Below are 10,932 nucleotides of genomic sequence, written 5' to 3' on the forward strand. Positions count from 1 at the left end.
CACCAAATACACAAAAAGACTTGCATTTATACTATATTTTTCATAACCTCAAAACATTCCAAAATTCTTTTCAGCAAATGGTTATATTTTCCAAACCATAAAGATGCATCCAAATTTTAAGAAGTGACTATTCAGAAAATTGGGCATAATCAAATTGTAAGACACTCACTTTCCAAAAGTTTAATTGCTGAACTATAAGTGCAGTCGCTGTCGCCATATTGGAAGTTCACTAAAATAATGCACCGTAAGGTCCAACAATGTTATGCTGGTGGTCAGATAATCTGTTTTTAGACATCAGTTGAGAAATAAATGTTGGTTAAGTCACCAGAGAGGGGACCCCTGTCCTCCTTTGAATAATACTGCGAGAAATCGTAGTGCCACCTGAAAGAGCAGATAGAGCTCAGTTTAGTATCTCATCTGAAAGAGATTGGAAATGCAGCTTTCCCCTCAGTACTACACTAGAATGTCAGTGCTGGTCGTGTGTTCAAGAAAATTTGTGGTTTAAGTTGGGAAGGTACCAGCCTTCCCTAAGCCTTTGTTATTGCAAATCTGAATGGAAGTTATCTGGCTTTCAGAGTGGGCTGGGTACCGAGGGATTGAAAGAAGCACTCAGGAGAGTGCTTACAAAATCAGGCAAACAGATCCTCCTGCTCGGTGGAATTCCCTTAAGTCTTGTGTAGAATTCCCCATGTAACAACTATCAACCTGACTGAAAACAAAAATAAAGTTGTTTTAAGTTGTTTCATCATCTCCCCCTCACATTTTGATCTGCTCAAAACAAAACTTTTGATCCTATTAATGCTGTGCTGTGTTTCAGATTTAATGCTAAATTTTTGTAATTCTCACTTTGAAATGGCACTTGTAAGAGTGATTTGTATGCACAATATCAGAAGGTAAACCTAACCAGGACAAGTTCACATGTGTCAGTGTTAACAAATGCATGGTTAAAAATTCAACTATATTTATTTTAAATATTCACTGCAATCACTTTGATCAAAGTTTTTAATTTTTTATAAATGTAAATTTGAAATTGGCAAGGTTGATAAATACACTGGCACCACCCCCCACCTTTTCCTCTGCTACATCGATGACTGTATCGGCGCTGCCTCGTGCTCCCACGAGGAGGTTGAACAGTTCATCCACTTTACCAACACCTTCCACCCCGACCTCAAATTCACCTGGACCATCTCAGACTCCTCCCTCCCCTTCCTAGACCTTTCCATTTCTATCTCGGGCGACTGAATCAACACAGACATCTACTATAAACCGACTGACTCCCACAGCTACCTAGACTACACCTCCTCCCACCCTGCCCCCTGTAAAAACTCCATCCCATATTCCCAATTCCTTCGTCTCCGCCGCATCTGCTCCAGGAGGCCCAGTTCCAATACCGTACAGCCCAGATGGCCTCCTTCTTCAAGGACCGCAGATTCCGCCTAGACGTGATCGACGATGCCCTCCACCGCATCTCCTCCACTTCCCGCCCTTGAGTTCCGCCCCTCCAACTGCCACCAGGACAGAACCCCACTGGTTCTCACCTACCAACCTCCATATACAGCGTATCATCCGCCGTCATTTCCGCCACCTCCAAACGGACCCCACCACCAAGGATATATTTCCCTCCCCTCCCCTATCAGCGTTCCGAAAAGACCACTCCCTCCGTGGCTCCCTCGTCAGGTCCACACCCCCCACCAACCCAACCTCCACTCCCGGCACCTTCCCCTGCAACCGCAAGAAATGCAAAACTTGCGCCCACACCTCCTCCCTTACTTCTCTCCAAGGCCCCAAGGGATCCTTCCATATCTGCCACAAATTCACCTGCACCTCCACACACATCATCTATTGCATCCGCTGCACCCGATGTGGCCTCCTCTATATTGGGGAGACAGGCCGCCTACTTGCAGAACGTTTCAGAGAACCCCTCTGGGACACCCGGACCAACCAACCCAACCACCCAGTGGCTCAACACTTGAACTCCCCCTCCCACTCCACCAAGGACATGCAGGTCCTTGGACTCCTCCATCGCCAGACCATAACAACATGACGGTTGGAGGAAGAGTGCCTCATCTTCCGCCTGGGAACCCTCCAACCACAAGGGATGAACTCCGATTTCTCCAGTTTCCTCATTTCCCCTCCCCCCACCTTGTCTCAGTCGAATCCATCGAACTCAGCACAGCCTTCCTAACCTGCAATCTTCTTCCTGACCTCTCCTCCCCCACCCCACTCCGGCCTATCACCCTCACCTTGACCTCCTTCCACCTATCACATCTCCATCGCCCCTCCCTCAAGTCCCTCCTCCCTACCTTTTATCTTAGCCTGCTGGGCACACTTTCCTCATTCCTGATGAAGGGCTGATGCCCGAAACGTCGAATTTGCTGTTCCTTGGATGCTGCCTGACCTGCTGCGCTTTTCCAGCAACACATTTTCAGCAAAGTTGATAAATTAGCAGTGGTAAAAATAGAGACTAAACACATGGCACATTGATCACAAACTGACCTGAAAGGAAGCGACAGATGAATTATTGCAAGTCTTGCAGACCAAAATCCCCAGCAAGTACTTAAATGGCAGGTGAGAGAATAGTTAGAGGTGCAGAGAGAGATGCAATTAAATTCTGGGATTTGTCCTCTTCGTACCTGGCTGATTCAGCGTAGGTCAGAGAGCCTTGGGAGAGGTTACAGAGGAGATTTACTATCAATATCAGGGAACCAGGGATATGAGACTCCAGAAACTGAACCAGAGTAACCGTATAAACTGTGATCACAAGAGCACATCAGAGGCTAGGAAGCCTGCAACAAACAACCCACCTCCTGACTCCCAACAGCCTGTCCACCATCTTCAAGTCACAAGGCAGGAGTGTCTTAGAATGCTCCCTCACTTGCCTGGATGAGTACAGCTCCAAAAGCACTCAAAAAACTTGACACCATCTAGAACAAAGCAGCCCACTGTGGCACCACATCCACAAACGTCCACTCCCTCCACCACAGACACTCAGTAGCAGCATGGTGTTTATTATTGTAGAAGATGCACAATGAACTGCAGATGCTAGTAATCTGAAACAATAACAAAGTGTGCTGGTAAAACATATCTGTAAAGAGAAAACAGTTCACATTGAGTCCAGTGACCATTCATCAGAATGGCTCTGACTGAGGGTCACTGGACCTGAAACTAACTTTTCCTGCTACAGATCCTGCCAGATATCTTGTGTTCCTCCAGCTCTCCCTGCTTTTGTATCATCTACAAGATGCACTGCAAAATTTCAGCAAGGCTTCTTAGCACCTTCCAAAACCATGACCACTATCATCCAGAAGTGGAATGGCAGCATATACATAGGAACACCACCTGCAAGTTCCCCATGCTCATATTAAATGGCAGAGCAGGGTCCTTATCTTAATGTGGAAATGGATCATTATTCCTTCACTTCTGCTGGATTAAAATCCTAGAACTCAACCCCACTTCATTATTAGAGAGAATGGCCACCGAATGGAGTGTAGCTGTTCAAGAAGTTACCTCACTACCACCACCTTGAGGACAACCAGGAATGGGCTGTAAATGCTGACCCAACCAACTATGCCTACATCGCATGAATGAAAAGCTACGTGGAGAAACAGGAGAAGCTAGCATGGTCCTCATTAAATCAGGGGATTTAAAAGGAAGATTTGGTAGAAATGTTCAAAATCATGTGTGGGATATAGGAAATTTATGTTTCTTCTGCAATTCTAAATTCATTATATAAAAAACTGAACTCACATCAGTGTGTAATTGTTTCAGCCAGAAGCTGAGTCAACAAGAATGGGACCTCTGTGGAGGAAATGCTAATTGGTTTGTTTGTATTAGCTAAAAATGTATGCAAGAAAGAAACAGGACTACATAACAATGGTAACCCCATTTAGAAGGCTTCGTGATAAGATGCTATGAAGACAGACAGTTAAACTCAATATGCCTGTATAAACACTAGGTATAAACATCTGTTTCCCACTTTTACAGAAACACAGGAACAAACCCCAATTAAACAAGTCTTGGCGATAAGATGCTGTGAAAAGGCAAGGCTGTGCCCACAGCAGGATGAGGGCAAATGGCCTTGAGAACAGGAATGAGCATGTTTTTCACAGACAAGACCAGATAAGGCACGAGATAAACAGGAGTAATGGGTACCGGTCTTAGGGAAGTGGAGGATGTAAACGGCGGGGAAACAATAAAATAAGAAGAAAATATGTAGGAACCAAATTATATAAATATCGAGTATTTGTTGAATTCAGTGTGTTTTGTCCCTGCCTTGTGGACATCACACCCACTTGCAAGTGTGAAATAAAGAGCGCTTCTGATTCAGATTTTGTCTCGGACTGAAATTATTGCAGTGCGTGAGCTTGGTTTCTCACATCGTGAAAGGTTTTGGTTGTAAAATTCAGGAGAAACTGGTCATGCAACAAGATCAGCAACACCACAAACAGATTTAAACAAATTAGAAAAGGAATCAGAAGCAACACAACAACAGATGAGTTATAATGATCTATCCTGTATTTCCTGAAAGGTTGATGGAAAAAAGATTCAATATTAAATTTCCAAAATGAAAGGAATTAGATATGTGAAAAAGAAAACATTGCAGAGGTACAGACAGCATTGAGGAGGAAGAGAAGGAATTCTGAGGATTGCTCTTCCAAGTTGTTGTTCAGTGACCTCTGCTGGACAAAATGGTGTAGCCACAACAGATTATAAAACAAGTGAGGATTGCAGATGCTGCAAGTCACAGTCGATAATATGTGGAACTGGAAAGGCAGAACAAATCAGACATTTACGTGAAATTTTTCATAGGTAAAAGCATTTTTATCAGAGTAGCTAAGTGGAGTGATTTCCCTGCCCACAATATAGAATTTGTCAAAAACAGAAATGGAATACAGCTTGTCCCAAAACTGACAGCAATTAAAACTGACCACTTTTTTAAAAAAAGCCAGATAGACTTTTCATAACCCTGATATTACTCTCTCTCCAAGATGACCCTTCCAGGATGGCTCAGATTAATTTCATGAATTTATCTACTTCCCTTAGGTTGCAAACTCACGTGCATTAACACTTTCAATTATTAAAATGTGGCAAACATAGCATTGGAGAGAAATTCAGTGATTAAGCGAAGAGTTTAGAATAGGATAGGAATTTATTGTCAGTTGTACTTATGAAAATACAGTGAGGTGTACAAGTGGCCATAATTCAGTGCCATTTTAAATTACAGAAATTACATAAAGTAATAATTAAGATGTTAGGACAAAGTTCACTTTTTGTTCCTTCCATGGCTCCTACGTTTCTCAAGTGGCTCAGAATGCCACCATTGCTGCCCAAGCAGGGATTTCCAGACTAAAAGCACCATACTACCATCCCTGAAACAGACACCAAAGCCACTGCATAGTGAGGATCAACAGACCAGACCCACCAAGTCACTGATGCCCAAGCTGTCACCACTTCAGTCATCGCAGTCACAAGGCGCAACCCAGAACCATCACAATAACCACTGCTGAAACTGCTGCCAGGAGGAACAGATTAGAGCCACCGACAATAAAGCCACAGCCACTGTGGCCACAAGGGACAGATATCTGGATTGCCCCCACGCTGCTGCTGCAATAGGCCCTTCCTCCACCACAGCCACAGAAAAAAAATGGTGAAATTGGTACAGAAGAGTAATTAACAAACAAAAACCAAAAGGCGACTGTAGCCGGCCAGGTGAGCAGGAGCATCAGGTCCCCAAGTCCAAACACTTCCTACCCTGCTGCTGCTGTTTGGGTAGACAGGCAGAAGGCTGGAAGAACACAGCAAGCCAGGCATCAGAGGGAGGAAAGGTCAACGCAAGGTAAAGCATTTTGAGAACACTTCCCTGGCAAGTTTATACAGGTCAAAATGTTTGGGCTCAAGGAAGTACAGAGGACCAGAATGACTTCAGTATGAAGATCCACAGATTCTTGAAAACAGGACAGGTGGATAAGGTAGTTAATAGGTCTTTATTAAAAAAGTATTGAATACCAGAGCAAGGTGGCTATGAAGAAGCTGTATATAACAATAGTTAGGTCACAGCTGGAACATTGCCTGCCCAACTATACTATAGGAAGGATGTGATTACATGGAAGGGGATGCAGAAGAGATTAAAGAGGTTGCTTGGACTCAAGCAATTCAGCTAAGAAACTAAACTGGGACAGTCTTCCTAAGAAGAGAGAAGGAAGAGGGGAGATGGTGGGTGGATGGGTGGCAGGTTTTATTGGTTAGTGGTGGTGCAATCTAATTCAGGTGTAAATAGACCGGATGAATATTTCATCATCTGTGCAAATAAGATGGAGCAAAGATCATCTTAGTGCTTAAAAGGCTGTATTACTGTGCATTCTTGAATTTAAGTCAAATGGAAATCATATGATATGGAATGTTTGCTTGTATGATGAGTGAATAAATTTAATCACTCACTAAGATCACTAATTCAGAATTACCAACTGGACAAAACTCCAAAAGGTAAGCACCTATTCAACGATAAGTGAGTCAACACCAGTCAAAAAAATCTGGCAAGTATAAAAAGTAATTAAGAAAAAAACCCCAAAAAACCTACTTCTCAACTTTACCTCAGTCTGTATCGGAATTCAGAGGACTGCGTTGGTGTCATGCAAGATCACAATGCAGATCTCATACGAAAGACCACTCCTACCAATATGGTTCAAGACATGTCTTCATGAAGAAAAAGCTATTGTACAAATTCTAGCAATTGGAAAGAAAAGCAAAGTACGAGGAGAATCCAGTGGGTCAGAGCTCCTGTAGAATGAAGGGGAGTTAAATTTTTCAACTTCATAATGGCACTTCCTGCTTTTGAAAACATTCACCAAAACAGTCAAAGCTTTGACCTTGTTCCATTTGATTTGGTGAACCAAAGTACCCAAAAATTGCTAAAAGTAAACTGCCTGAAGAATTTGCAAAAAGTGGTCAATTAAAACAGGTTTTTCAGCACTTGTATTTATTTATTTATTTATTCAATTTCCAACATTATTAACATGATAATGCCTTCACCTTTTGTGTGATCCATTAAAACAACTGCTGGCAAGTTACAGCACAAATCCAAACTGAGCCCCACATACAAGTGTGTGCGCGCCGAGGTGGTTTTTATTTTATGCTGCAATATCTCAAAATCAGATTAGAATGCAGTCACGTTCCCCACATTGCATATGCAGCATTGATATTGTATGAGTGATTTCTTCCACGATTGAATTATAAATAAAGTGCCATGACACAGCATGCCATTTAGTATGAAAGTGTTTAGTGGATGATAATGTTAGAAACAGTGAAAATTAATCTGATACTATTCCTCTTGCTCAATTCCCAATTGCCATTTTATTGTTCAGTTTAAACATTTTCCATGGCACAAACTAAAACAATTGCATACGGCTGCTGTCCCCATCCCACATACAGCAGTCTACTCTTGTAGTAGACGAGTAGTGAGTGTTTAAACCAAATAATGTGAACACTTCAATATGCTACCATTTCATTGAATCAAGGGATTGATTGTCAATGCTGGTAACATTGGAACATGCCCTGCATTTTATCCCAAACTCCATTTATCTGCCTATCCCTTACTAGAGAAATTGTTAAATAAAGCCATCAATATCAATCTTAATTTAAATTGTCCTTTTGGGTCAATTATCTGGGAGCTAATTTACAGTCACAACCACATAAATGCAGTGGTCTACAATAAGACCATTTCTGGTCAGAGTCTACTGGAATGAATTACAGCGCAGTGATTGTTAAACACATGACTGAATCAGTGGACAAATGATGAATCAGCCAAGGAGGACAGGAAGTTTTTGTAAGTTTAGTCTTCCACAAGCATGTTGAAAGGGAATGGGACATATTGAGCTTCAGGAAGTGGCAAATATAGCATTTCCTAGGGCAAAAGGGATGGTAATATTGTCAGACTTATTTGAATTCTTTGGAATAGTTGAGATACAAACCAAATCATTTGATTTACGTACTAGAAGGCAACATTACAGATACTTTGTGGCAATTTCCATTTAAATTACTGTGATTTAAATCAGATTGAGATAATGTAAAAATGCTACTGTATGGTTGTGTTTGTTTAATTGAATACTATGTAGTACTTCAGTCAGAGCTGAAAATGTGTTGCTAGAAAAGTGCAGCAGGTCAAGCAACATCCAAGGAACAGGAAAGTCGACGTTTTGGGCATGAGCCCTTCTTCACGAGCCATTCCTGAAGGGCTCATGCCCGAAACGCTGACTGTCCTGCTCCTTGGATGCTGCCTGACCTGCTGCGCTTTGAGCAACACATTTTCAGCTGATCTCCAGCATCTGCAGTCCTCACTTTTTCCTAGGACTTCAGTCAGGTTTGTTATTCAGCTCCAAGAATTCAAATCCTGAATGCTAATTAGATATCTAAACATGCTGCAAGATTCACCATCAACAGTTGTTTTAAATCACTTTCCCATATGCCTCAAATGAAATAATCATTCTTCCCCTGGACAATAGTGCAATTTACTAAATTTTTCTGGAACCAGCTAGAAGAAAATTGTAAAGTTGCAATACAATATGAAAGATGTCTCTAAAGGCAAGTGATAACTGCAGTGTTGGTCTGATACATATAAACTGTAGTGTTCAACATATTGTGGGATTGAAATTTTTATTTCTATTTATAGATGACCTATCATTCATTACCTAGTTCTGGATTCAATCAAAATCGAATTCTCTCAAGACCCAATTCAATAAAGCCTATTTCTTGGTTGAAAATTTTACTTGTGCTTCAATCATTCCTTTTTTGGTTCAACATCTGTTTTTCTTACACATCTGGAGTGCTTTGAGACAATTCCTATGTGGAAGGCAATGATGTCATGCAAATTGTTCTGTTCTTGGTTTAATAGCCTTTCCTTAAAAGCTTATAGTACCTACATGCTTTAAAATATTTCAAATTCCTGTATCAAGCTTTTACCCAGTGCAATTTTTTTTCCCCAGATACAGGTCAAAAGGTTAACAATTAAAACTTGAGGAATGTGATGCGATTCTGTGGAGCTAATTTAGTCCTTCTGCCAAAAATTCAAAACTCCAGAGTCTTTTTTGTTTTCAAGATAGGGTTATGAAGCAGCACTTGGATTTTCATTCAACACTGAAAAGCATTCAGCTTGAAATTCCCAAGCAGAAAGTTAGCTTGTAGGTAGCCATAGACAAACTTAAATCAAAAGTGGAAGTACACAAGGAAAATGTTGAACAACAAAATAGGAAAAAGATGGGGGGGTGGGGGCAGTGGTGGGCAAAGAGGGGAAAGAGCATTAAAAAAAAAATGAACCCAACTAGAACTAGAAAAATGGAGAACACTGCTGCGGTAGAAAGATGTTATTCTACTGCCTGAGATCAACAATGGGATTTTGTTTCAAAATGACCAAGTCACAATATGTCATGACAGACGTCAGAATCCTGTCAATAAAGAGATCAAAAAACTTAAGTTCTGAGTGATCTGTATCAATATATCTTTGGAAAAAAAAAATCTTCTTTCAACAGTTGCAAGTATTGCTAATAATAAATTGTTGACCATCCTCAACTACCCTTGCAACTGAGTGGCTTGCTCAACTTATTGAGGGGACACTAAACTCAACTGCAGGGTTTGAAACAGTGTTTAGTCCTGTCCAGGTTAGGATCGAATTGTTTTCTAACAAAGCATTTTTTTTAAAGTTTAAAAAAGTCACTAAACTAAGTTATGCTTACCAATATAGTGGCTACCTTTTCAATTACAGATTAATGGAATTCAATTTAATAAATTCCACCAGTTTGTGATGGGATTTTAAACCTAGTGTCTCTGGATCACTAATCCAATTAAGTTACCATTATACCACCGTCTTCCCATCAAAAGTTAACAAAATCAAGGAAAATGTGTGAAGACATGACAAAAACCAACAGAACACTAAGATATTCTACAAATTAGCAAAACCAAAAAATCTTGAATGTGCATCAGAAGGCCCAGGAGGTGACAAAAAGGATCTTCAGTTCATTCTAAGGACATGGATAACATGAACAAAAAAGTTATGTTTATTGTTCATCCTGAGATAGCCTTGGGAAGGTGGTAATAGGCTTTCTTCTTGAACCACTTTGGCTCATGGGAAGGTGCTCTACCACAGTTAGCTCAGAGTTCCAGAATTTTCATGCAGAGATAAAGAAGAGTTGCTTCACCACCAACTTCCCCACAAAAAAGCAGACGGTGGGCAAGAGTTCTCCCAAAGCAGTGGTCATCCCCCTTCTTGGTAAGCCTAGAAGCGCAATAAGTCCTTGGAATATAATTGATCTTGAACTTAGTCCCTACTGCACAAAAATGTAACTGAAGACTTCTTTTGCTGTAGAAGCAAAAGGTAGTGAACAAGATTGAAGCTTGTAGGCTTTCATGACAAAAAAAAAATCTTTAAGACAAATTGAAATCAGTCCTTATACAGGATAATGAACTGGAAAGTGTAGGATTGAATTAATAAAACAAAAATTGTAAATCAACAACTTGCTACCTCACTAACTGAAAAAGTATATTATATTTTAGACTCGCATCAAGATTTACTCCCAGGAAAAACAAGTTGATATCTGCTCACAGAGCACTAAAGGGAGGGTGGGGATCAATACAGCCCAGATCTATACAGCAGCCATTTCAAATGATTTTTGATTTCCATGAAAAAAAAACTTGATATTTTAAAATAGTGGCAATTGCTGTTATCAGTTGAACTAACTAAACTAGGATGAAATAGTCGATGGTTCAGAGGTCAACTGAAGCCACCTGTAACTGCATTTATTACCTTTTTCCAAAGAATCCAAATAATAGGCCTGCAAACAAAACATTTTGCAAAAAGTTATTTATTTCTGAAAATATTTGGAATGGAGTTAAACAATTATAAACACAAACAGGGAGAAGTTTAATAGTTTTTCTGCACATATT

This window comes from Hemiscyllium ocellatum, chromosome 20 (genome assembly GCF_020745735.1).
Source record: "Hemiscyllium ocellatum isolate sHemOce1 chromosome 20, sHemOce1.pat.X.cur, whole genome shotgun sequence".
NCBI classification, from domain to species: Eukaryota; Metazoa; Chordata; class Chondrichthyes; order Orectolobiformes; family Hemiscylliidae; genus Hemiscyllium; species Hemiscyllium ocellatum.